The sequence below is a fragment of the Nyctereutes procyonoides genome, unplaced genomic scaffold (assembly GCF_905146905.1).
Source record: "Nyctereutes procyonoides isolate TBG_1078 unplaced genomic scaffold, NYPRO_anot_genome, whole genome shotgun sequence".
Classification (NCBI taxonomy): Eukaryota; Metazoa; Chordata; class Mammalia; order Carnivora; family Canidae; genus Nyctereutes; species Nyctereutes procyonoides.
The window spans coordinates 33,742,654-33,770,607 of NW_026575042.1; the positions used below are offsets into that span (position 1 = coordinate 33,742,654).

Below are 27,954 nucleotides of genomic sequence, written 5' to 3' on the forward strand. Positions count from 1 at the left end.
TACTTATGACTTTATTTTAGCAATGCTTTGTAGTTTTCATTGTACAAATCTTTCCCTTCCTTAATTAAGGTTATTCCTAAGTATTTTATCCTTTGTGATGCTCTTGTAAACAAATAAGTGGTTTAATTAATCTCTTTTTCAGATTGTTCATTGACAGTGTTTTTTTTTAAATATTTATTTATTTATTTATGATAGACATAGAGAGAGAGAGAGGCAGAGACGCAGGAGGAGGGAGAAGCAGGCTCCATGCCGGGAGCCTGATGTGGGACTCGATCCCAGGACTCCAGGATCGCGCCCTGGGCCAAAGGCAGGCATCAAACCGCTGAGCCACCCAGGGATCCCTGACAGTGTTTACTTACATTGTTAGTGTTAGAAATACAATTGAAAAAAAAATACAATTGATTTTTGTGTGTTGATTTTATATCTGCTACTTTTGCCGAATTTACATCAGCTTAACTTTGCTTCTATACAGCTCCATTCTCACCTTCTTAACAGAAAAACTTTGTTCCTAAACAGCTCCATTCTCATTCTCTTTCAGTTATTGATGTCACAGAAATACATCTTTAAATATTTATGTTTTCAAACACCTAGACTAATAATTATGTGTTTTTTTTGAAGTTTTATTTATTTATTTGAGAGAGCAAATGTGCATGCTGAGTGTGGTGGGGAGGGAGCAGAGGGGGAGGGCTGCACGTGGAGCCTGATGCAGAGCTTGATCTCATAACCCTGAGATCATGACATGAGCTAAAATCAAGAGTCAGATGCTCAACCGACTAAGCCACCCAAGTGCCCCAGTAATTGAGGTTTTTTTTTGAGTTAGTCTCCTACATTGTATAGAAAGCAAAATGTAGTTACAGACTCCAGTTACAGTAATTGTAGCTTTATACCAGTCGTTTTTAAAAGTTGTTTATTAGTGTCTTAAGTCATATAGAAAACACAAAATAGTTACAAACTGAATTTTCAGTTATTCCATCTTTTATAATTGCTCATGTATTTACCTGTATGGAGATCTATATTTCTTAATATGACTGAATTATTGCCTAGTATCCTTTCATTTCAACTCAGGAAGTACTTCCTTTACATTTTTTGTAGGGCAGGTCTAGAGGTAACAAACTTCCTCTAATTTTGTTTATCTGGGAATGTCTTAATATCTTCTCTCACTTTTTAAGGACAGTTTTGTTGAACATTGGATTTTAGTGGATAGTTTCTTCTTTCAGTATTTTGAATATGTCAACCTACAGTTGACCCTTGAACAACATGGTTTTGAACTATGTGGGTCAACTTATATGCAGGCTTTTTTGTAGTATAGTACTATATTTTCTCTTCCTTATGATTTTTTTTTTTTTTTTAAAGAAAAGGAGAGTAGGGGGAAGAGCAGAGCAAGGAGAGAGAAGTATAAGCTGGGCTTGGAACCTGACACAGGGTTCAGTCTCGCAAGCCTAATATCATGACCTAAGCCAAAATCAAGAGTCAGACATTTAACAGACTGAGGCACCCAGGCGCCCCCCCCTTATGATTTTCTTAACAACATTTTCTTTCATCTAGTTTACTTTAAGAATACAGTCTATATACATGTAATATACAACATATGTGTTAACGGTTTATGTTATCAGTAAAGCTTCTGATCAGCAATAGACTATTAGTTGTTAAGTTTAGGGGAATCAGAAGTTATACATGGGTTTTTGACTGTGTAGGGGTCAGGACCCCAATTCCTGTGTTGTTCAAGGGTCAACTGGATTGTCTTCTGTCCAAAGGACTGTCTTTGTCCATTCAAAATGCTGTGTTTGATGAAAACTGGATGTTTTAATCTAATAATGTGGTAAATCTGAAAATCAGATCGTCCCTCTTTCCCAAGGTTTGATGGGGTTTTGTTCTTATTGTCGTAGGCTGTCTCTGTGCTAGGAATCACTTTAAGGTATAAACAAGCTTCTCTCTGATCTTCACTAAGCTTGCTTCTTTTTCTGGATATGTGTGGTGATTTTCTTTTCTTTCTTTCTTTCTTTTTTTTTTTTAAGATTTTACTTATTCATGAGAGGACGCAGAGAGAGAGAGGCAGAGACACAGGCAGAGGGAGAAACAGGCTTCACGCAGGGAGCCTGATGTGGGACTCAATCCCGGGTCTCCAGGATCACGCCCTGGGCTGAAGTTGGCGCTAAACCGCTGAGCCACACAGGCTGCCCGTGACTTCACTATTTTAGAACTCTGGAGTCCACTCCTAGGCTTGAAACTTCCAGAGGAAGTCTTGGACTGTAAATTTTGTTTAATTTCAGCTCTTAGCAATGGCTACACATCTTCCACTCCCCAGGAACATGCCAGGCAGTTATGCATTAGTTAGAAGAGCAGCCTGCAACAGCTAAAGAGAGCAATGAAGATCCTGTCATCCAAATATCAGGGATCTATGTTCTGACACCTGAATGATGCGTCTGATCACTGAGGTGCTGACAAGGAGGAAGGCAGTCACTGGTGTGTCTGCGCACACACACACACATACAGACTCCAATTATGTAAGCTCCTCTCCCTCAGGCTAAGGAAAATCTAAACGGCTGGTGCCTTTTTTAACTTTCTCCTTTTGGGAGCTAGACATTAAATAATTAGTAATAAGGGAATTAAGAAAATCACCACCTGGGGATCCCTGGGTGGCTCAGTGGTTTGGCTTCTGCCTTCGGCCCATGGCGTGATCCTAGAATCCTGGGATTGAGTCCCACATCGGGCTCCCTGCATAGAGCCTGCTTTCTACTCTACCATCTTCCCAGGATCTTCTTGTAATTTTACAAAAGAAAGTTTCATTATAGTTTGAAGGGTTCTAATCTTTTTCTCCTTGTTTTCCAGATTATACCTCAAAGCAAATACATTCGAAACCTTTTACTTAATTTTTAAGTTAGATAGCAAACACTTAAAGGAGGAATTTTAATTTTTTTGTTTTTCCCTAAGAAGAAAACTAAATGCTTCCAACTAGAAGAGCATGACACTGGAAACAGACCCCTTAAGGAGGCAGATGCCTTCATTACTACTAAGGTAGTGGTGGTGAGAGTGGAGATACATGGATTCATTTGAGTCCTATGAGGTAGGTAAAAAAGGTTATGACTTAAGATTTGGGGATTGACAGGGTAGGAATTCATTAATCCAGATAACTGTTTACTAAATTATAGAACACAGACAGAAGCAGAAACTCCATAGGGAAATGTAGTTCACTGTGAGGTGTGCCTATGGGGTAGATAAAGAGAGTATTTTACTATTTATTTATTTTTAATTATTATTAAGATTTTATTTGTTCATGAGAGACAGAGAGATTGAGAGAGAGAGAGAGAGAGAGGCAGAGACACAGGCAGAGAGAGAAGCAGGCTTCATGCAGGGAGCCTGATATGGGACTCGACCCCAGGTCTCCAGGATCAGGTCCTGGGCTGAAGGCACTAAACCACTGAGCCACCCGGGCTGCCCAATAGAGTATTTTAGAAAGCAGTTTCATACCTAGGAGTTTTAAGTAGTGGCATACTGGTTCCCTGTACTCTCCTAGGTCCTTTTGCATACATAAGCCAAAAAGTTATAGGAGGTACAATAACATGAAGGGCATGAGGGGGAATTAGAATTAAGCACAGCAGTTAATGTGAAAATACTCAAATGTTATGATTAATTGCATATTAAATATGTCTGGAAGTTCAGGTTACCACAAGTTTAGTATATGTTAGAATATGGTTGCTAATTGTGATGATACAGTCTAAAACCTTACTTATACTGTGTAGCATGGGGAAATGATAGTTCCGCTATCCCTCGTGCTGTGTGTTTTCTTTTGCAAATATGTACAACTTGGAGCAACTCATGGGAGCAACTCCTGGGTCTCCAGGATCACGCCCTGGGCCGAAGGCAGGCGCCAAACTGCTGAGCCACGCAGGGATCCCCTTATCCAGATAATTTAAGGAGAAATTTAGTTAATAGTTTTGATTGTAGTTTTGATATAAACTCAATAGACTTTTTTGATACAATCTGATTCAGGTCTCTTTTTATAAATAAGAAAATGGAGTTTGAGGGAAGTTAATATGACATTTCCTGACTCATGGTTACTGAGTGGTAAGGCAGTTTAATGGTAACCCCAGTTTGTCATACTTTTTATTTATAGGAGCAGTGAAACAGGGCTTGGACTAGAGTGAGGCCAGCAAGTTGTCTAAGGTACAAAATTGAAAGAAGCAGTCACTCTTAGATGCAGTCCCTGCACTTGCAAGATCCTTATTTATCAGAGTAATAATTTGAACATGTTTTAAAATGTCAAATAATTTTAGAAGGTACCTGCCAGTCCTGTGGATTTAGGATAGTCTGAGGAAGCTAGATGGAGTGATGATGGTAGAAGAGAATTACCCCTTGAGACCTAGCCCTCTTTATGTGGTAATTTGACAGTTTGCAGCAGAACAGTGTGGAGTGTTCTGTCCTCAGGTAGAGGTTCCTGTACTTTTCTCTTGAATCAGATCTTAGAGGCTGTAGTTTCCTCCATGCTTTTAAAGTTGTTTTCACCCACAACTCCTTGGGCGTTCTCTCAACTTGGCTGGTAAGTTTGAGAATATAGACATTCCTTTTTTATAGTTCACATAGCCAAATACGAAAGCATTTTAGAGGTAATAGTAACAAAGATGTAGGAGATTAACCCAAATCTTCTACTTTTACTGTCGTGGCTTCTTTTCTCTAGTTTCTGACTTCCATTTTGTTTTTGAGGGTGCAGTCACCTAGTTGAGCTCTATTCCCCTTAAGTAAAGGACATGTTTGTTTATGACAGTCTTTTCTCCCACCCCTTGATGGTGAGGCAATCTAGGCTGAATAAAATCCCTGCTTCCATGTCTCAGGAAGATACTTTGTATTTCCCAGAAACTCAGTGGATGACACATGGAGTATGCAAGCTGTTCTCTAAATATTAGTGGTTCCCTTTTTGGCATTATCCTATGTGAGGACAATAAAACCAGAAAGTGCAGCCTTTGTCTTAGAATGAATGGGTATAAAGTTGTCATGCTGCTTCTCTGGATCTGTCCTTTTTATACCCGGTATCTAGTTTGCATCCTCTGGACCATTATATTATTTGTTTTTTAGGCCTTTGGAGTTCAAGGCAGGCCATTTGTTGTTATACTACATCTTAAAATAGGTGAATTCGGGCAGCCCCAGTGGCGCAGCGGTTTAGCCCTGCCTGCAGCCCGGGGTGTGATCCTGGAGCCCCAGGATCGAGTCCTGCGTCGGGCTCTCTGCGTGAAGCCTGCTTCTCCCTCTGCCTGTCTCTGCCTCTCTCTCTCTCTCTCTCTCTCTCTCTGTATGTCTCTATGAATAAATAAATAAAATCTTAAAATAAAATAGGTGAATTCTGGGAGCTAAGAGTTTATAAAGCGAAAAGATGGGTGGTTTTATTGGCTCAGAGATAGCTAAACATATATAAATAGTAGCAGTACATTGGATCTAGTTTATAGATGCAGTTGGCATAGTTTGTGATGCAGAATAAGTTTAATATAAGTCAGCATTACAGTTGGAGTAATTAACAATAAATAGTACTTTTAGTAATAATTAGCAAGAAATAGAACTTTTCCCAATAGACTGCAAGCTGTTTTTCAGGACAGATTTAGCTTTGTAAGCTGGATAGCTCCTACTGTGCCTCACATGTAGTAGGGCCCAAAGATAAATAATGAACAAGTTGAAAACTTGGTTAAATCAGTGATTGGTTGTTAATAAGCTCCACATAGTGTTCAGTGTTAGCTTTCATTTAAACCTATTCCAGGGTATTTACAACACACACACACACACACACACACACACACACACACAGTTGTGAAATTTGGGAATATCTATACTTGCTGGTATAACTTCCTTAATCTTCATTTTTTATTTTATTTTTATTTTTATTATTATTTTAATATATTATAATTGCATTTTTCTTATGTCTAAAGTCTCTCTTACAGAATTTTCATTTTCTTTTAAATTTGATACTTTAGGGGCATCTGGCTGATACAGTTGGAAGAGCATGAGACTCTTGATCTCAGGATTGTGGGTTGGAGCCCCATGTTGGGTATAGAGATTACTTAAATAAATTTAAAATATATATATTTGCTACTCTGTCAGGTACCTGTTATCATATAATGACTATTTGTTTATTTTAACAGAAAATTAATTTTGGTTTATGAAATAAAATAGGGATAGATTCTGGATTGAGGAATAATTAGATTTGGAGGCTTGAAAAATGGAATCTAATCTCTCTGCAACTCTCACTTTCATTGTCAGGTTCTATACTGTTATATTTACTCTGCTTTCAGGCTTAAGTCTGTTGGGAAAAGCTAAAGTACCTTCCCAGTAACTCCTGTTGACATCCCAGGAGTCTTTCTGAATGAACAACTTAGGTTTTAAGCCCATTCTTCACTAGTCACAGCAATTAAGGGAGTTTAATATTCTGATTGGCTAGGCATGAATTGCATATACTACCCCTGAGTTGTTGGAACTCCATCTAGAGTGTCAAAATAGAATTGGGAACGGGGATGGAGAGGATAGTTTCTGAGAAGGAAGTTGAGATACTGTTATGAAAAGAGAAAAAATGGATGCTGATACAGCTTAAAAGTCAGCTAGCTATTCATCATTTTGATTGACTTAATTTTAATTTTTAAGGAATCAATGAGGTTTTCTAAATTTTTTAAATTATCAAAGTAATATATGAATGTAGATTAAAGTGTCAAATAGTGCTAAAAGACCAAATTACAAAAATACCAGTCTTGCTTCCCTTTTTCTACCAGAAGTAATCACTTTCAACTTTTTAAGCTGTTGCTTCTGAAACAGCTCAAAGAAGTTGAAAGTGATTACTTCTTGAGACAAACAGGAGGAAAAGGGGGGAGGAGAACAAAGGACTATTACTTTTGTTAGAGGCCTTACAGCACTATTTGACATTTTAAACTATGTTCATGTATTACTTTGATGAGTAAAAAAACATAAAATTGTTAGTATTATCTCCTGATTCATTAATTTTAAACATGTTAATTTTCTGTTAAGGTAAACGAGGGTATGTATGTATGTATGTATTAAGTAATCTCTGCACCCAACGTGGGTCTTGAATTTCCAACCCTGAGATTAAGAGTCACATACTCTACCTACTGAGCCAACCAGGTGCCCCCATTTATTTTTTTCATCTATATTTCTTAGCCCCATTGTTTTGAAAAACTGTATATTCATATTCAGCATTTTCATCATTGTGATTATATATTCATTGTTTATAGCTGACCCACCTCCTATGATTAAATTGTCTTTCTTGTGTAATTTATTTTTTCTGAAATTTTTAAGAAATTTATATGGTTCACATTTAAAATTTTGTTCATTGTCTTTGAATTTATAGTTAAGCCTTCCCACCCTCTCCAATAGGTCTATAAAATATGTATTTGTATATAATTGTTCACATAGTCCTATCTGTCAGATAATCTTACCAATTTTTTTTCTGGAATCTTACTCCAATTTGGACTGTTAAATTTTAATCTTTTGATCCTAATTTACTTTGCTAGCATTTGGGAAATTCCTTTTGCCTTTCTTCATTGGTTTTCGAACTTCCTACATCCTTCCTGGATCTTTTTTCTTGCTTTACTCTAGTTTTTCTGGAACATATCCTCTGATTGTTTCTTAAGTCAGAGTGAGTTGGAATTAAATTTTTTGAAAATGTCCAAAAATGATGATTCTTCTTTTATACTTAATTTTAATTGTTAGTTTAGCTGTATTGGGGAGTTATTGTCCAAAGTGTAATAGAGTTTCAGTTTTGCAAAATGAAAATTGTTCTTGAGATGGGTAGTGGCAGTGGCTGTACAGCATCATGAACGTATTTAAACTGGACATTTAAAAATGGTTCATTTGGTAAGTTTTATGTGTATTGTATTATTAGCTAGGGCTGCCATAACAAAGTATCACGGACTGGGTGGCTTAAACAACAGAAATTTATTGTCTAAAAATTCTGGTTGCTGGAGTCTAAGATCAAGTTGTCTTCAGGGTTGGTTTCTTCTGAGGGCTTCTCTCTTTGACTTGTAGATGGTTGTCTTCTTCCAGTGTCTCCATATGGTCTTCCCACAGAGAATGTCTGTGTTCTGATCAACTTGTCTTATAAAATGATCCCAGTCATACTGGATTAGCCCTAATGACCTTATTTTACCTAATTACCTCTATAAAGACCTCTATCTCCAAATTATAGTCACATTATAAGGTACTAGAGGATAGGAGGTGAGTATCTGAATTTTGGAGGAGAAAAAAAAATCAGTCCATCACATGTATTGTACCACAGTTTAAAAAATATACGTTAAAAACATGATTATAGTTAATTTTCAACCCATTTATGTTTAATTGCCATGTAGTACACTAAGGGTGAAATCAGTTAATGTGTTTACATTTGTTATATTAATTATAACATTAAATTCTTGATTATTTTTTTTATATACTGGTAGTTTATACCATAATTGCTCATTTAGCAATTTTAGCAAGATTATTACACTCCTTTTACATTAGTGGTAACTTAATGGCCTCTTTATATAAAATGTAATATTCTTCACATTATAGAATGGTGATATGTTCTTAAGGTGATCTTGGTACAGCTTATTGTAAATCAAAGTAATAAGTAAAATTTTGTGATACCTGACAAAATAATCATATAAGGAGTAACGCCTTGTATGTATGTAAGGCATTAATTAAATAAGTTATTGAAAAGTAGAATTACAGACGATATTTTAAAAAAGATTTATGTATTTATTTTAGAGGGGAGAGGGGCAGAGGGAGAAAGAATCCAGAAGCAGACTTCTTGCTGAGCGGGGGGAGCCTTACAAGGGGCTGCATCCCAGGACCCTGATAGGACCTGAACTGACATCAAGAGCCAGCCACTTTTAACCAACTCTGCCCCTACAGTTGATATTTTTTGAGAGCATATTTTCCTTGATATGCCTTTCTTTACTCTCAGGCCTTAGCTCTGTGTCTTCCTAGTCTATAATAACTACTCAGTAAACATTTGTCAAATGAATGAATTTTGATATGCACCGGACTTTTGCTTGTATTGTATTTTGTGTTTGCTTATATTGGGGATATTTTCAAAGTGCTATTTCCAAAAATAAATAGAATAAGATGGCATTTTATTTGACTTATTCTTTAAAAAAAGGGGGGGGGGCTTGATTTTTTAAGGAGCCTTTATTTCAGACTAGCCTATAATTTTTATTTTTCCCATGATGGGATTCTTACCCATGTTTCATTCTAAGAGTGTTTAACAATCAAAATTAATTGACAAGATAGTAGGGTTTAAAAATAGAGTAAAATCACCTTATGAATTGTTTTGTCTTTTTTTCATTACTTATAGCACATTGAAATTAGTTATTTGGGGATTTTTTTCCCCCTTCATTGTTTACCGAAAGATCTGTAGCCCAACCAAACTTCCGGAGTTAGTCACTTGGGTATTGTCACTCTGCTGATTTTTATCAGAAACAGGAAATTGTCAAGTTATGTGTTAAACTATAAGAGAATCTAAAATTGCATTTGTATTAGCATGAGAGATTTCTCTTTAGAATTTTTTTCACTAGCTGGTTCCTTACTTTTTCCTCAGAATATAACAACTGGCTTGCCAAAAATGGTCATATTTATCATGGCCTATATACATACAAAGGGACATGAACTGTACCTTTCCTCATAGTTTACATATCATACACAGTATCATTTGGTAAAATGATTTGACAAACTTAGTGTCATTTAATATATAGATATACCCAATGAATTTGTAAAAGGTTGGGGAAGAATAGGTGTTTTTTAAGTGTTTGGCCTGATGTTATTATTTCTCTATTTAGATTAACAATTCTCTAGAGCTCTTAAAATACCTTTTAAAGAGTCTACAAGACCAGACTATTTTCATTATACTGAGATATTAATTTCCATTGTCACTCTGGAGTTTCCAGAGGCTATATGAATGCAATGATACTTTATAATAAGATGTCAATGTTTGAAGATCTGTAAAACTTAGTGAACGTATATTGCATGATGATACAAAATCATATGTGAGTAAACACAGGTCCATTTAAAGTGTAAGATTGAGCGGTGAATATTTTCTGCTATATATTTTAGTTTACATTCAGTAAGATTGACACTTTTTGGAGTGTGATTGAGATTTGACGCAGTTATGTAATCTCTACCACAGTCTTAATTCAGAACAATGCTTTACCCCTTCATGCTTTGTAGTCCAGAATGTCATACATAACCTTTTGAGTCTGGTTCAGTGAGATCATCATATATGGTTAATGTAGGTCTGACTTTATAAGAAGCTGCTAAACTGTTATGCTTAGTAACTATATAAAACAGTAGCTTTACTGTTTTGCATCCCCACAAGCAATATATGATTTCCTGTTGCTTTGCATCCTCACTGGCACCTAGTACTGTTTGTGTTTCCTTCTCTCTCTTTTCTCCTTTACCTCTTTCCCTTCCTTTCCTTGTCCTTTTTCATTACTACCTCCCTTATCTTTTTGAGCCATTTAGTTTGCTGTGTTGTGATATCATTTTGTGGCTTTAATTTGCATTTCTCTAATGACTTATGATATTGAAGATCTTCACATATGGTTATATGTTGTCATTGTACAGTATCCCCTCTTTCCAAAAGTTCGTGTTATGCCACTTAAGACCCACATTAGTACAGTAATGGCTTTTTTTTTTTGTAAAAGTGAAAATCCTTTTCAGATTTCTTTTGGTTGGTGAAAGCAGGTACTAATGTAGATCTTTAGTAAAAGCAAAATGATGAGACTTGAACTTTCAGAAAGCAGGAGATATATTTCATTTTATGTCATTTTGGCTTCTGAAAGGTTTCATAGGAATGCTCTACTCTCAGATAGTGGGAGAAACTTCTATCTTCTTTGGTGAAGTATCTGTTCAAGTATTTGACCATTTAAAAATGTTAAATATTTAAATATTTTTGTTCTGGGACTTATCTGGGTGCAACCTGAGGCATTCTCCCTAGGGTGAAATAATATGCCATTGGCTCTACTGGCCTGGCCTCCACAGCTTTGGGCTGGGATTCTTCTAGCTTGTTGAAACCCAGGTGATGGCCTCTTCTTTTGAAATGGGGGAGGCAGCGTTTTAATAATCACTGAGTCACCTTTTAGGTCCTTCTTCCCTTGTCTTGAGGAATATCTTACATTTGCAGTGGAATAATTCTATGGTTATATCCTATAAAATCTAAGAAGGCTTGAAAATCTTTCTTCATTCCTTCTTGCCTTTTTCTCGTTCTAACTAGCTGCTTCCTGCTGGGGTGGCTGATTGAATCTGATTTTCACACCCATACTAATCTCTATCAAAGGATCCCTTTCCCCTTAAAACACTCTTAGTGTTCTGTTCTGAATGTGTTTTCTTGCTTTCTCTCTCTCTCTCTCTCTTTTTTTTTTGCACTACAGCAGGCTGAGAATTTTCTACCTTTTAAATTAATTTCCCCTTTTAACAGTTCCATCTTTAAGGTATTTTTCTTTCTTTTTTTTTTTTTTTAAAGATTTTATTTATTTATTCATGAGAGACACACAGAGAGAGAGAGGCAGAAACACAGGCAGAGGGAGAAGCAGGCTCCAGGCGGGGAGCCTGATGTGGGACTCGATCCCCGGACTCCAGGATCACACTCTGGGCCGAAGGCAGGCCAAACCGCTGAGCCACTCAGGGATCCCAAGGTATTTTTCTTTCCGTGTTTACTATAAGCATTCAAGAGAATCCAAGCCACAGTTTCAACACTTTGCTTAGAAATGGTCTCAGATAGATAGCCAGTTTCATCTTCACAAGTTCTACCCTTCCTTGAAACATTAGGAAGTGAATATGGTTCAGCCAAGTGTCTTGTCATAACAAGGATCACCTTTCTTTCTGTTTCCAATAACATGTACCTCATTTCTGTCTGAGGCGTCATCAGCTTGGGTTTTATTGTTGTTAAAAAACAAAATTCAACTGAGTAAATTTAAAGATCTTACTGGCTTATTTGACAACTCATGAATTGGACAGCATCTCATCTAGCAGATAGAAAGGAGCTCCAAAGAGCTATACAGAATTAAAAGCTTTTTTTGGCAGGGGCAGGAAAAGGAAGTTTGTATCAAGGAGTGGATTATTTCAGATACGATCAACTTCCGATGGAGGACAGATGGGGTCTGTTGGATGTATTACCTCACTGGTGCTGACCAGGTAATTCCAGATGGACTGGTTAAAGGTTACATTTCTGGGAGAGGCTGAAACTGCAATTATGTCAGGTATTGAGTCTTAGTCTTAATTTTTTTTGACGTGGTGCTTAGCATGAGCAACTCCAATTTGGGCCTGATGTCTCTTTTTTAACGCTCTGTATTTCAGCCAACATTCTCTTCATGACCACTTAGGATCGAAACTGGGGCATCCAGTGGCTCAGTTGGTTAAGCATCTGACTGTGGCTCAGATCCTGATCCTAAGATTGAGCCCCACATCAGGCTCTGTGCTCAGCAAGGAGTCTGCTTCTCCCATTCCCTCTACCCCTCCGTGACTCGTGCATGCAGGTACGTGTGTGCACACTCTCTCTCAAATAAAATAAAATTAAAAAAAAAAAAGGATTTAGGCTTTGCTTACAGCTCTCCCCTTCTGAGCCTTCAGAAGAATTTGACCTTAACAGTCTATTAATGGCAATGTAGACTTTTTCTGGCATGCACCCCCAGATTCTACCCATTATCCATTTGAAAGCCACTCCCACATTTTTGGATATCTGTCAGAAACACAGCTTCCATTCTTGGTACCAATTTTCTGTCTTATTGTTTGGGCTGCTAAAACAAAATAGCACAGGCTGGGTGGCTTATAAACAGCAGAAACTTATTTCTCACAGGTCTGGAAGATCGAAGTCTGAGATCAGGGTGCCAGCATGGTCAGGTGAGTCCCTCCCTCCTCCATGTGCAGGCTTCTTGTATCTTCACATGGTAGAAGGGACTAGGGATCTCTGTGGGATTTCTTTAATGAAAGTACTAATCCCATTGGTGAGAATTCCATCCTTAGGGCCTAATGAGCTCCCAAAGGCCCTACTTATAATAATTATGGTGGTTAAGATTTCAACATTAATTTTGAGGAGACATAAACATTCAGACCACAGCAATAGTATTCTCTTATGTTTTTATGTTTTGTGTTTCTTTCAGTAATTTGTCTTTTTTGTTATTCTTGCTAGAGAGTCATCAATTTTCTTGATCTTTTCAGAGAACCTTTTGGCTTCAGTGGTTTTTTTCTAATTTTTTTTTTTTTTAGTCTCACTGATTTCTGGTCTTTATTATGTCCTTTTTGTTTCCTTTGGGCTTGATGTGCTATTCTTCTAGTTTCTTATGGCAGAAACTTACACTATTAGTAGTGTTTATTATTATTATTATTATTATTACTACTACTACTACTACTACTACTACTACTACTACTACTACTACTATTTTGGAGTCCAACATGGGGCTTGAACTCATGACCCTGAGATCAAGACCTGAACTGAGGTCACTGGCTGGCTCAGTGAGTGTCTGCCTTTGGCTCAGGTTGTGATTCTGGAGTCCTGGGAATGAGACCTGCACTGAGTTCCTCACAAGGAGCTCTGCCTAGGTCTCTGTGTATCTCATGAATAAATAAATAAAATCTTAGGGCAGCCCTGGTGGCTCAGTGGATTAGCGCTGCCTTCAGCCCAGGGTGTGATCCTGGAGTCCCGGGATCAAGTCCCACATCGGGCTCCCTGCATGGAGCCTGCTTCTCCCTCTGCCTGTGTCTCTGCCTCTCTCTCCCTCTCTCCTCTCTGTGTATTCTTATGAATAAATGAATAAAATCTTTAAAAAAAAAAAAACAAAATAAATAAAATCTTAAAAAAAAAAGAAAAGAGACCTGAACTGAAATCAGGAGTCAGATGCTTGACTGACTGAGTGACCCAGGTGCCTAGAAACTTACATTATTTTTGATTTGGGATTTGTTTTCTAATATTTCATTAATGGCAATTAATACCATGAATTTCCTTATAATAAAATACTACTTTAGGTGCATCTAACAAATTTTTATATGTTGTGTTTTCATTTTTACTTAAGTTCAAAATATTTTCTAATTTCCCTCTGTGATATATGAGTTGTTTAGAAGTGTGTTGTCTAATTTCCAAATACTTAGAGATTTTCTAGTTATCTTTCTAATACTCCTAGTTTAATTCTGTCATGGTCAGAGATCATATGCTGTGCAATATCAGTTCTTTCACATTTATTAATGTTTATTTTATGGTCCAGAATGTGATCTGTCTTGAATATTACATGTGCACTTGAAAAGATGTCTATGCTGCTTTAGAATGTAATGTTGTATAAAGGTCAATTAGATTCATTCAGTTGGTTGATGATATTTAAATCTTCGTTTTTTTTGATGCTTTTCTGCCTGTTTTATGGATTACCGAAAGTATTTGCAATTTTCAAGAATAGTGGATTTATTTACTTCTTTTCCATTCTAATCACTTTTGCTTAATGTATTTTTCAACTCTATTAAATATATATATTTTTTTAAATTGTCATTTTGATGAATTAACCTTTTTCTCATTATCTTGTGTCTCTCTACCCAGCAGTTTTCCTTGTTCAGAAAATTACTTTCTTAGGCATTTATATAGCAACTCCAGCTTTCTTTTGATTCCTGTTTGCATGATCCTTTTCCTTTTATGCCATCTATCATTATATTCAAAATGGTTATCTGATAACACTTGAATCTTGTTTTTTAATTTCATCTGATCACCTCTGTCTTTTAATTAGTTAAGGCCACTTATTTAATGTAATTACTGATGTATTTGAGCTTAATTATGTGTTATCTATTTCTTGTGGGTTTTTTTTTGTTCCTCTGTTTTTTTATTCTTTTGGATTATTGGAGTACTTTTTAGTATCCATTTTATTGTATGTACTAGTTTTTGGTTGTATTTCTTTGTCCTATTTTTTTAGTGATGGCCTTAAAGATTATAATGTACTTTATATACTAATTTTTCACAGTATATCTAGAATTTATATTTTACCACTTAAAATAGAACATAAAACCTTACAATCATATAGGTCCCATTGCCCTCCCCACTTTATATAATTGTCATATGAATTATACATATGTGAAACCCCCGTGTTAGTATTATATTCCCTTTCAAAAGCTATGCGTGTTTTAAAGAGTTTAAGAGATGGAAAAAATATTACTATATTCACCCAGATATATACCTTTTTTTGTTCTTCCTTCATTGCTGAAATTTCATGTTTTCCTCTGATAATTTCTTTTAGCCTTAAGACCTTTGATTATATTTCAATTAGAGGCCATCTGCTGGCAACAAAATAGCTTTAGTTTTTTCTTCATCTGAGAATGTCTTTTTTCATTGCATTACTAAAGGATATTTTCACTGAGTATAGAATTCTGTGTTGTTGGTTGCTTGCTTTCAGCATTTTTAAGATGTGGGTCCTGTTTTCTGGTGAGAAATTCTTAGTCATTCAAATTGTCTTCTATATCAGGTTTTCTCAATCTTAGCACATTGGATTGGATAATTTGTTACTGTGGACGGCTGTCCTATTTATTGTAGGATGTTTAGCATATTCCTGCCCTCTCGTAGTAGCACCATTCTGTCCCCCTCTTTCCAGTTGTGACAATAAAAAGTGACTTCAGACATTGTTAAATATCCCCTTGGATATGAAATAATCCCCAGTTAAGAACCACTGCCACATATGTAATTTGTCATTCTTTTGTGGCTTTCAAGATTTTCTTTTTAGCGGTCAGATTATGATGTACCTGGACATGGTCTGAGTTTATCCTATTTGGAGTTTGCCTTAGTTTTTTGAATCTATAAATTTAAGTCCTTTGCATACTTTTAGAAAATTTCCACCTTTTCTTCAAGTATTTTTTCTGCACCATTACCTTTTCTTTCGGGACTCCAAAGAATGAATAGTAGTTCTTTTGATATTGTCTCATTAGTCCTTGAAGCCCTGTTCCTTTTCAAAATATTTTCCCTACTCTGTTCTTCAGCTTGGATAATTTGTATTGATCTGTCTTCAGGGTCACCTTATCTTTCCTCTATTGTAGTGTGCTGAATAGCAACCTCCAAAAAGATGTAAATATTTCTTAATCCCTGGAATTTATGAACATTACCTCACATGGCAAAAGGTATGATTAATGATGGTAAGGATTTTGAGAGGTTGAATTTATACTGGTTTATCTGATGAGCCCCAAATTCAGTGATATGTGGCTTTATGAGGCAGGGGAAGATTTAATAGAAGAGGATGAAGAGGCATGACCACAGAGGCAGAGTGATGTAGCCACAAGCAATGCTGACAGCCACCAGAAGCTGGACAAGGTAAAGTGTACTTTCTCTTCTAGAGTCTTCAGAGATAGTTTATATAGCCCTGTCAACACCTTTATTTCAGAATCATTGATTGAGTCCTTGATTGATATCTGGATCTATGACAGAATTAATTTTTGTTATTTTAAATCACCTGGTTTGTGGTATTTTGTCACAGCAGCCATAGGAAATTAATGCATCTATCATCTTGATTCTGGTACTCAGCCTCTCCAATGAAGTTTTTATTTCAAATATTGTGATTTTTTTTTTTAGTTATAAAATTTCCATTTGATCCTATTTAATAACTACTCCTTCTCAGGTGAGATCTTTCTGTTTCTTTTGAGAATGTTCACATTTACCTTATGGAGCATGGTTATAACAGCTGCTTTTAAGTCTTAATAATTCCAACATTTGGGTCATTTCTTGGTTGGCACCTATTGGTTATCTTTTTCTTTGACCTTTTGACCAGATTTTCCTACTTCTTTGTATTTTGAATAATTTTAGATTGTATACTGGATATTTTAAGTATTATTTTGTGAGGCTTTGGATCCTGTTAAAATCTCTAAGAGAATTTTTATTTTGCTGCTGTTTTAGCACACATCAATCTGATTAGATTAGATTCAAACCCATCTTTTTGCTTTTTGTGGGTAGTAGTGCCAGCATCAGTTTAATTTTCTAGATCTTTGCTGTACTGTTTGAGTCTTTGTGCTATCTCTAACAGTCAGGGATGGTCCGGAACTTGGGTGATAGCTATTTTATACTTTAGTTTTCAATGCCTTTTTAATTGGTCTACTTGACTAGGCCATCTGGATTTGTAATTGACACTTACCCAGAGGAGAAACAAACATCTTTATGACAAGAGGCCCTTACCCTCCTACAGGGACTGAGAGCAAGAATGAGTTGTATCTCACTGAAAGTTTACATTTTATTGATTGATTGATAGGTGGATCGATCGGAGTATGTGTGCACAGGGCAGGCAGAGAGAGAGAGAGAAGGAATCCCAAGAAGGCTCCATCCACATCCAGCACGGAGCATAGTTTGGGGCTTGATCCTACGACCCTGAGATCATGACCTGAGCTGAAACCAACAGTTGGATGCCTAACCAACTGAGTCACATAGGTGCCACATTGAATGTTTACATTTTAAAGAGATGGCTCTCTGTTCTGAGAAAACACTTCGAGGTGGTAGAAGATTTATATTTTAAAGGTGCAGTGGAAATATTTATAGTTGCAAGCTTTCTAAAGTAACTAAGAGGGGTTATAGGGACCTCTCATCACCAACTTCAGGTAGAACACATAGTAAATTCTTGCAATATCGAGCTTCCTCATGCAGGAACTTTTAGGGGATGGAACTGTCATCCTTGGGATGTGGCCTTAAGCCATTAGAAATGACTAGTGTTGGGCAGCCCCGGTGGCTTAGCAGTTTAGCACCACCTTCAGCCCAGGGCGTGATCCTGGAGACCCGGGATCGATTCTCACGTCAGGCTCCCGGCATGGAGCCTGCTTCTCCCTCTGCCTGTGTCTCTGCCTCTCTCTGTGTGTATGTCTCTCATGAATAAATAAAGAAAACCTTAAAAAAAAATGAAATGACTAGTGTTTTTTTAAGTCTTTTAGTGTGAGAGCATGGATAAAATCATTGATGTTAAGAGTCTGCAGTTTTTATAGGCCAAGATTGAGGCCTAGTCAAGAAGAGGACTCAGAAGAGCTTGACTAGTCAAGAAGAGAGTCTTTGTTATAGATTGCCTTCATCAGCTCTCTTCTCATGAGAGTTTTCCCCATATTTACCTATCCTCAGCAACCCCTCTTCCTGGTTCCTTTTACCAGAAAGGTTGGCTTCTCTTATTATGAGTTTTAGTCTTTCATGTTGTTACTCAGTTCTGGATATGGCTGTGCTTGACTTAAGGGTGAAGTGGTGAGATAGTGGGTATTTCCACCATATTCTTTGCACCAGCTGGTTACTTTTTCTCTTCCTTTACCTGGAGAGATAGGTTTTTCCTTGGGGTCTTATTGTATGTGCCATAGCCACCATTGTGGCAGTGGTGCAGATCCACAACTGAGGCTGGCCTTGAGACAGCACTGGGAGAGGGGGAAAAAAGAAGAAATAAAGCCTCAGAGATTTAACCCACAGTCTTCTGGCTTTCAAGAGCCTTTCCACCCGTCCTTTTTGGCCAAATGAGCTTCTCTTGAGTTTTTTCCTGATGCACCTATTATGTTTCCTGTTGTGCCTACCTTTGGGTCAAAGCCAGAAAATAAAGCAGAAGGGGGGAAACCAAAAGGAAATTTATTGTTGATGTATTGTTTTTTTTTTTTTGTTTTTTTTTTTTTCAGATTGATTTCCCTTTGTAGTCTGCCTGATATTATTTACTTTTCAGAGTCCTCAGGAGCTGATTCTTTGTATTTTTTTTCTGGAGATTTTAGTTGTAATTAGTTGGAGAGAGAAGCTGCTTATACCCATTTTCCCTGGAATTAAAAATATTTAGGCCAATGAATTTTAATATAACTGAGTGTAGTTTCAGATTCCACATAACAAACAAGTATTTAAGAAACTCTACCACTTGTCAAGTTTTAGTGTAGTACCAATAAAGAATATCCACAAATATCTGTGAAGACTCTTAAAAGTACTCTTCTTTTTCCAACTACATATCTGTGTAACACCAGGTTTTCTTTTCAACCAGAACAGTATGTTGCAGTACATTAAAAGCAGAAACAGAAGAGTCTATTAAGTCAGACATTAAACAGATTCGCAAAAATATAAAATAACACCACTCTTTTCACTGATATTTTTGTTTGGGAAATATATTTTTTAAAGATTTTATTTATTTATACATGAGAGACAGAGAGAGGCAGAGAGAGAGAGGCAGAGACAGGGGAAGCAGGCTCCATGCAAGGAGCTTGATATGGGACTCTATCCCGGGACTCCGGGATCACGGCCTGAGCCCGAAGCAGAGGCTCAACCACTGAGCCATCCAGGCATTGCGTCTCAAGGAAAAGAGAATTTTCATTAAAGTGTTCTGTATTGAGATGCCTAGGTGGCTCAGTGGTTGAGCGTCTACCTTTGGCTCAGGGCATGATCCTGGAGTCCCAGGATCTAGTTGCACGTCAGACTCCCTGCATGGAGTCTCTCATGAATAAATAAATAAAATCTTAAAAAAAAAAAATTCTGTATTGGATTAAATACCATATTTAGTTGAATTTAAAAATAACATTTTCTCACTTTTAATTCCCAATGTGGTTAAATATTGATCGATACAATCAACATAAACAAAACCATTTTGAGTCTTCATTAATTTTAAGTATGTAAAGGGGTTTTGAGACTAAATAGTTTAAGAATTGCTAATTTAGTAGGTAGTTGGTTTCCATGCATTTATAACTTTATACTCTCATTTTCTGGTCTTTACAAGGCAGCATGGTACTACACATTGTTAGAGGTTGGAGTTGAGGGTACTGGCTGGCTGATGAGCTCAGTGTAGGTATTGTGCTACATGAGAGGCAAGACTTTAATACCACAGGAGTCTCTGGCCCAATGAGTGGAGTTTGATGGTAATTCTTGCTACAAGTATTTAAAAGGGGGGGGGGCAACGTGGGAATCAAAAGTACATCAACTTGTACAGTTATCATGATGAGCACTGAGTAATGTATAGGACTGTTGAATCACTATATTGTATACCTGAAACTAATGTAACGCTATGTACTGGAATTAAAATTTAAAAAAAAATGTATGAACCTTGAGGTCAAAAGAACATGCATTTGTCTTCCAGTTTCCACCACTTATTTTCTAAAGGTTAAAAGCCATTTAACTTCTTTGTATCCTGTTTTGTAAAGTGAGGATTATATTTCAAAGGATTATTGTAAGGGAAATGTTAGGTTAAATACCTGACTTATCTACATTCGATAAACATTCCTTGGTGTAGAGTTACATATTTTTAACAACTCCCAATCTTTGTGAAAGGGTATAAAAACCTCTGATTGTAAGCCAGTAGGTGTTCTTCAATTTAGTCTACTGATCCCTTTCTAATAATAAAGAATGATCATTTATTGCAGATCTCTAGAATAGTAAATTCTGTATTGTCTGTAGTGACATTGAAGTAATTGAGTTCTTTAATGTCAATTTAGTCCTATTCTTGTAACAACCAGATGAGGAAAGTCCAGGAGTATGATCAGCAAATGTGTATATATAGGTCTAGTTTGGGAATGAGATTGGAGGTGAATTTGAAAAACAAAATGAGATCAGGAAATTAACCCAGGAAGAAAAGGCAAGCAGGATGTGAGTACTGTAAACAGTGACTGATGTCAGTTCCAGGGTCCATGATAATTTGTATTATCAGAGCAGGGCAGGCAATCAGTGGGGATCAAAATAGGCAGTTGAGATTCTATCAAGGAAAGCCGATACTTGATGTCAGGCAGGAATTGGACACTGGTTAGTAAAGGCTCCTGGGTTCAAGTGCCATGTATATGGACACAGACCAAAGGACAGGAACCCAGTTCCTGAAAGTAAGAGTAGGGGCCTAGAACATCCAAGTATAAATATCATGAATGTAGTTGGAAACATGGAGCTGAACCTTTTTTAATTTTTTTAAGATTTTATTTATTTATTCATGAGACACACAGAGAGAGAGAGGGAGGGAGGGAGGGAGAGAGAGGCAGAGACACAGGCAGAGGGAGAAGCAGGCTCCATGCAGGGAATCCAACGTGGGACTCGATCCCTGGTCCCCAGGATCATGCCCTAGGCTGAAGGTAGCACCAAACCGCTGAACCACCAGGGCTGCCCCGAGCTGAAGCTTTTGTGGGAGAATATAGAATGTTAAGTGACCAGCTTTACAAACCAGGCCTCTTGGCTGGATCAAAGAAGAGTGGAGTCATACCATATTCAGTAATATAATTTGAACTAAATTTGGCTAAAAGAGATCAAGAGGGAAATGGCTGTTAAAATAATGCAGATGTTTCAACCCATCTTCTCTTAGTTTTGCTTCAGAGTAGGCATGAGATCAGAGTAAGCACGAAATAGGAAACATTACTTTGTTTTCTCATTTGGCCTCAGTTGCTGTCCCTCTTGTAGTGTAAGCAGGTCCTATCACTATTTCTTGTGTTTAAAGATAGTTTTCCCTATTATCTGGACTCTAAAATCACGTTAGCTCTTTTATCTGCTACTTAACTGAAGAAATGATCATCAAAGGGAAGTTAACTTATTAGTGTTTTTTTGTTTTATTTTTGTATGTTTTTGTTTCTTGTGCATTTTTTCTTTATGTTCTAATTGTTTAGGTTTTAGTCGTGATTCTACAATAAAACAGATTTACTTTATACCCTTATTTCTCATTTCTTTTTCTTCATACTTTCTCCATGTTTCCTCACCCCTACTTTGTGTTTTGGCTGCCAATTCCTATTGTTTTATAGCTTTCAGTTTTTTCTTTTTATGGTACACTTTTAAAAAATAGAGTAGGGATGCCTGGGTGGCTCAGCGGTGGTTAAACGTCTGCCTCCGGCTCAGGGCGTGATCCTGGGGTCCTGGGATTGAGTCCCACATCAGGCTCCCGGTGTGGAGCCTGCTTCTCCCTTTGCCTATGCTTCTGCCCCCCCTCCTCTCTCTCTCTCTCTGTGTGTGTCTCTTATGAATAAATAAATAAAATCTTTAAAAAATAATAGAGTAATATGTAATTATTTGTAAAATATTCAAAGCATACATATCTGTGGAGTATGAACCAGTAAGCTTTACCAATCTTCCCATTCACTTAGGCCATCGCTTTTATAATTTGATGTATATCCTCCTAGAACTTTTTAATACATGTACAAACATATATAATGGGAGTTTTTAAAAAAAATAGAATTATAATCCTATTGTTTTGGAATTTGCATTTTTGCTTAATATTTATTAACCATTTTACCCTGCCACTCTTGGTGTACATTTTATTCCTTATTTTTCACAGTTAATAGCAATGCCATAGCAAACATTCTTATGACTTCGGATACTTGCATTACTTTTTTCTTGTGTGTAGATTGCTGATTCAAAGAAATATGCACTTAAAATTTGGCAAGTATTGTCAAATTCTTCAAAAATTGTATTTTTTAAAATTTATTTGTGTTTATTTATTTGGGTGTGGGGCATGAGTGGAAAAAGAGGAAGAGTCAGACTTCTCACTGAGCAGGAAGCCCATGTGGAGCTCCATCCCAGGACCCTGGGGTCATGACCTGACCTAAAGGCAGATGCTCTACCAACTGAGCCACCCCCATTGCCCCTTCTTAAAAACTTTTATACCTAAAATATAATAACCAAGTTAAAAAGACCCATGACTGGAAACAATTTATATCAAAGACAAAGGGCAAATATTCCTACTATATAAAGTGTTTCTAAAAATTGGAAAAGAAAAGCTATACCTTGAGAAAAAGGGCAAAAGATGTAAACAAGTAGTCCACACAGAAAAACGAAAGTAAATCCTTTAAATTTGGGAAAAGTTGCTTAATTTCACTGTAATGGAGAAATACAAATAAAAACTGCTTGAAATGCCCCTCACTTTTTTTTTTTTGTAAGATTTTATTTATTCATTCGTGAGAGACACAGAGAGAGGCAGAGACACAGGCAGAGAGAGAAGCAGGCTCCCCACAGGGAGCCCGATGTGGGACTTGATCCTGGGACCCCAGGACCACACCCTGAGATGAAGGCAGACATTCAACCACTGAGCCACCCAGGTGTCCCTGAAATGCCATTTCTTACCTATCTGGCAAAAAATCCAAAATCCACAGTTTGTTGGTGATACTGTGAGGAAATAATCACTCCCATATATTGTGGAGAATACAAAAGGAAAAAGAACCTACGGTGGGACAGCCCCAGTGGCTCAGTGGTTTACCATTGCCTTCAGTCCAGGGTGTGATCCTGGAGACCCGGGATTGAGTCCCACGTTGGGCTCCCTGCATGGAGCCTGCTCCTCCCTCTGCCTGTGTTTCTGCCTCCCCCCCCCCCCATAAATAAATAAAATCTTAAAAAAAAAAAGAACCTATGGATAGGGAATTTGACACTATCTCACAAAATTATGTAAACCTTAAGCTTCAATTCAGCATTCTTACTTCTATGACTAACCCAATAGTACCCTAACAGAAAAACAAATGACATGTGTATTAGACTTCATTGCAGCACTATTTAATATCAGAAGGCTGGAAACAACTCCTTGTCCATCAGTAAGATCTAATTGAGAAACTGAGATACTTCTATACTGATGAAGTACTGTGTAATAGTTAGAAAAGAACTTTGGTACTGCTTTGGAATGGTGTTCAGGATATATTGTTAAACTGAAAAAAGTAAGGTTCAGACAGTCCATAGTGTGCCCCTCCCTTTGTGTGTATGCATGTTGTGAGCGGACATGAAAATTAGAATTTCCAATTTACATATGTTTTCTCTTATATATTCAAACAATAGAAAGATAAACCAAAACCAATAAAAAATGGTTATCCCATAGAGAAAAGGAGACACAAGAGAGAGAAGGTGAATATGGAAGCAGAACTCTGAATGTACCTTATTTGGTTGTTACACTTTTAGAACCATCTAAATGCTTTATATAATAATGAATTAAAATTAAATTCTAAGGGTACCTGGCTGGCTCATTCAGAAAACCTGCAACTCTTGATCTTGGAGTCGTGAAGTCAGCATTGGGTATAGAAATAACCTGTATAAATAAATAAACTTTGAAAATAACTAAATTTTTAAAAGGAAAACTAAAGTGTTCTCCAAAAAAATGGAAACAAATGAACTCTGCCGTTTATCTAGTTGGTGTTCTAACCACACAGAAGCATCTATTTTGCCTTTCTTATAGAGCCTGTGTATTAGTGTAATCATTCATTTTAAACATCAGCCAGACATAGGGTGCCTCCTGTATTATGGCAATAAGTAGTTCTCAGGAATTATCTGCGAACTATTCTTGCATCAGCAACAACAAAAGAACCTGGGTTGGGGGGATGGGGCAATAAAGTTTCTAGATAAAATTATCAATTTACAGGAGATAGAGGAGATAAAGGAACACCATGAACATGAACCTCAATCAAATCCACAATGTAGGGAGTGCTACAGGACAAATGAAGCCGAGTCCTTTGATAAATCATGTGGAAATAGTGGGGAAAGAGAACTGTTATATAGAGGAAGGAGATAGGAAACATTAACTAAAGAGTAATGTAGGGATCCCTGGGTGGCGCAGCGGTTTGGCGCCTGCCTTTGGCCCGGGGCGCGATCCTGGAGACCCGGGATCGAATCCCACGTCGGGCTTCCGGTGCATGGAGCCTGCTTCTCCCTCTGCCTGTGTCTCTGCCTCTCTCTCTCTCTCTGTGACTATCATAAATAAAAAAAAAAAAAATTAAAGAGTAATGTATAGACTTAGTTTAGATCCTGGCTCAAACAAACCAACTATAAAAGACTATTTAAATATACTTAGTAAAACTTGAACATTAGCATTGGATAAAAGGAAAGAATTGTTGCAGGTGCTCTTAGCCTTAATGAAGAAGCACTTACATTTTTAACAGTACAAGTTTTTTTAAAAAAATATCTTGATAACTGAATTTCTGTATATTTGCCATGTCTTGCATTTTTATGCATTTAAAACCTTATTCTTACTCGGGGTTATAGGTTTTACCAGACTTAACTTCTTTTTGCTATGAGGTGGGGGGCCCATGACAAAAAAGGTAAAAGAGCGCTTGATTCATTGCTAACTTTTGTGGGGTATGTGTTCTTAACTGTCAGGATTTGTAGGTGAAATCCTAGGATCCCAACACCATTACCAGTAATTGGGGGGATAGATGAACTGCAAAGGCAGAATACTGATAATTTAAGTTAGGTGATAGGTATGGGGTTCATTATACTATTCCTTACTTTGTATGTGTTGAAAATTTACATAATTAAAAATTTAAGCTGTATATCAATTTTTAATTATAATGCCAGTAATGTAGTGGAAGGCATATTTTGTACATTCTGGGGAGCATTAAATCAACTTGGTTTTTTTTGTTTTCTGTTTTTTACAATACTTTTGGACTGTCCCTTCTCTTAGATAATTGCTCTTTGTCCTTTGCCAATTTTTAAACTTAGTCTCTTTGTTTTTTGGTGTTGGCAGTAGGTACGATAATGACTTCCCTAAAGATGTACAAATCCTAATGTCCAGAATCTGTGAATGTCACCTTACGTAAAGAGAATTTGCATATGTTAAGGATTTTGAAATGGGGAGATTATTTTAGATTATTATTGTGGGCTACTGTAAATTATAAAGGTCCTTATGAGAGGGAGGCAGAGGGTTCAAGTAAGCGAAACAGATGTGAGGATCACACTGAAGGTCAGAGTGGTGCAGTCATGAGCCAAGGAATGCAGGCAGCATCTAGAAGATGGAAATGACAAGGAGTAGATTTTCCCCTACAGCCACCAGAAGGAGCACAACTGCTGACACTTTGATTTTAGCCCACAAGATCCATTTCATACCTCTAACCTTCAGAGCTATTAGATAATTTGTATTAAGTCACTTTGTGATAATTTGTTAACAGCAGCAGTAGGTACTAATGTCCTTTGCTGTATAAAAGTTAAAACATTTTTCATTTTATGGTTTCTAACACTGAAATCATGGTATTAAAAGACTTCCTTACATTAGGAATGTGAAAATATTATTTCTATATTTTATTTTTTGTTTTGCTTTTATCTTTAATCAGTGGATTTTAAATTTTTAATTTTGAGATATAGATCCACATGCAGTCATAAGAAATCTTATAATTTACTGAACGATTCAGTAACTCCTTTACTTAGTTTCTCCCAGTGATGACATTTGGGGAAAGTATAGTATAGTACAACAACCAGAATGTTATATTTATACAGTCAAGATACAGAATATTTTCATCACCACAAGAATTGATGTTGCCCTTTATAACCATACCTGCTCCCCTCCAACTCCTACTCCCTCCTTAATCCCAGGTAACCAAAATCATTTTGTCATCTCAAGAATGTCATATAAACGGAGTTACACAGTGTATAAACTTTGGGATTGGTGTTTTGTTTTTGTTTTTTATTATTTTGGTTTTTTTTTTTTGTCAGCATAATTCCTTGGAGATACATTCAGGTTATTGCATCTATTTATTATTTTTTCCCTTTTTATTGCTAAATGGTATTCCTTGGTATGGAGTATATGTACCATAATATGTTTAACCATTCTCTTGTTGAAGGACACCTGAGTGGTTTACCATTTTTGGTTATCACAGATAGGGTGTCTATCAACATTTATGTAAAAGTTTTTGTATGAATAGAAGTCTTCATTTCTCTGCAATAAATGCCAGGTGTACAGTTGCTTGGTATGGTAGAGAAGCTACCAAACTGTTTTTTTTTTTTTTTTCAGAGCATCTGTGTCACTTAACATATTCTCATCAGCAGCGCATGAGTGATCCAGTTTCAACATAATCTTTATCAGCATTTGGTATTGTTACTCTTTTATTTTAGCCATTCTAATAGGTGTTTAGTGACATTTCACTATGGTTTTATTTATTTTATTCTTTACTTTTTTTCCACCATGGTTTAAATTTGCATTTTCTTTTTTTTTTTTTTAATTTTTTTTATTTATTTATGATAGTCACAGAGGGAGAGAGAGAGAGGCGCAGAGACATAGGCAGAGGGAGAAGCAGGCTCCATGCACCGGGAGCCCGATGTGGGACTCGATCCCGGGTCTCCAGGATCGCGCCCTGGGCCAAAGGCAGGCGCCAAACCGCTGCGCCACCCAGGGATCCCCAAATTTGCATTTTCTTAATAGCTAATGATGATGAACATCTTTTTTTGTGCTTGCCATCTGTATATCTTCTTCAGTGAATATCTCTTCATGTCTTTTGCTCATTTTCTAACTGAATTTATTTTTCTACTGTTGAGTTTTTCCAAGAGTTTTAGATCTTGCTTTTGGTGTCAAGTCTAAGAACTCTTTGCCTAGCTGTATCCTGAAGAATTTCCCCTATATATTTTTCTTAAAGTTTATTAGTTTTACATTTAAGGTTGTTATTCATGTTGAATATGTTTGTATGAGGTATGAGATTAGGTCTTGTACTTTTTTGCTGGGGCAGGAGCTTTTGATGTCCTTTTGCTTTAGCAACATTTCTTGAGAAAGCTTCCCTCACTCCCACTGAATTACTTTTTGTACCTTGATCAAAACCACTTGGGCTTATTTGTGTGGGTCTGTTTTTGGGTTCTCTTTCTTTTCTATTAATATACTTGTCTATTTCTTTGCTGATACCATACATCTTGCCTACTCTAGCTATATAATGAGCTTTCCGCCCTTTTATTTTGACTTTAAAACATTTTAGCTATTTTAGTTATTTTACCTTTCCACCTAAATTATAGAATAATATTGTCTATATATACAAAAACATTTGCTAGGACTTTTGTAAGAATTATGTAAACCTGTGTATCAATTTGGGAAAAAATAGCATCCTTACAATGTTGGAGTCTTACATTTCAGAAGCACTTTTATTTAGATCTTCTTTAATTGCTTTCATCTGCATTTTGTAGTTTTCAACATACAGTCTCCATGTTAGCCTCGCACCTCTTTCATTTTTTTTTTTTAGTAATTATAAATGGTCTTGCATTTTATTTTAAAAATTTTATTTATTCATGAGAGACAGAGAGAGTTAGAGAGAGAAGCAGGCTCCATGCAGGGAGCCCGACATGGGACTCGGGACTTGATCCCAGGT

At 36.7% G+C, this 27,954-nt stretch overlaps 1 protein-coding gene and 1 pseudogene across 6 annotated transcripts in view; both read left to right on the forward strand.

Moving 5' to 3' along the window:
- The window catches only part of NCK1 (NCK adaptor protein 1), an 81,453-nt gene that overhangs the window by 25,709 nt on the left and 27,790 nt on the right, over positions 1–27,954 (forward strand). Inside the window, exons 2-5 of one of the 6 annotated variants that reach the window (XM_055321484.1) lie at positions 12,319–12,497; positions 12,818–12,861; positions 16,021–16,101; positions 16,193–16,291. The exons of 2 other annotated variants lie outside the window; for them this stretch is intronic. The gene's annotated coding sequence lies outside the window, so the exon portion shown is untranslated. Of the gene's footprint in view, positions 1–12,318; positions 12,498–12,817; positions 12,862–16,020; positions 16,102–16,173; positions 16,292–27,954 lie in introns of those variants that run through there. 3 more of the 6 variants (XM_055321488.1, XM_055321487.1, XM_055321486.1) reach the window with 3 other exon arrangements.
- Positions 19,687–19,833, forward strand: LOC129507449 (small nucleolar RNA SNORA62/SNORA6 family; annotated as a pseudogene).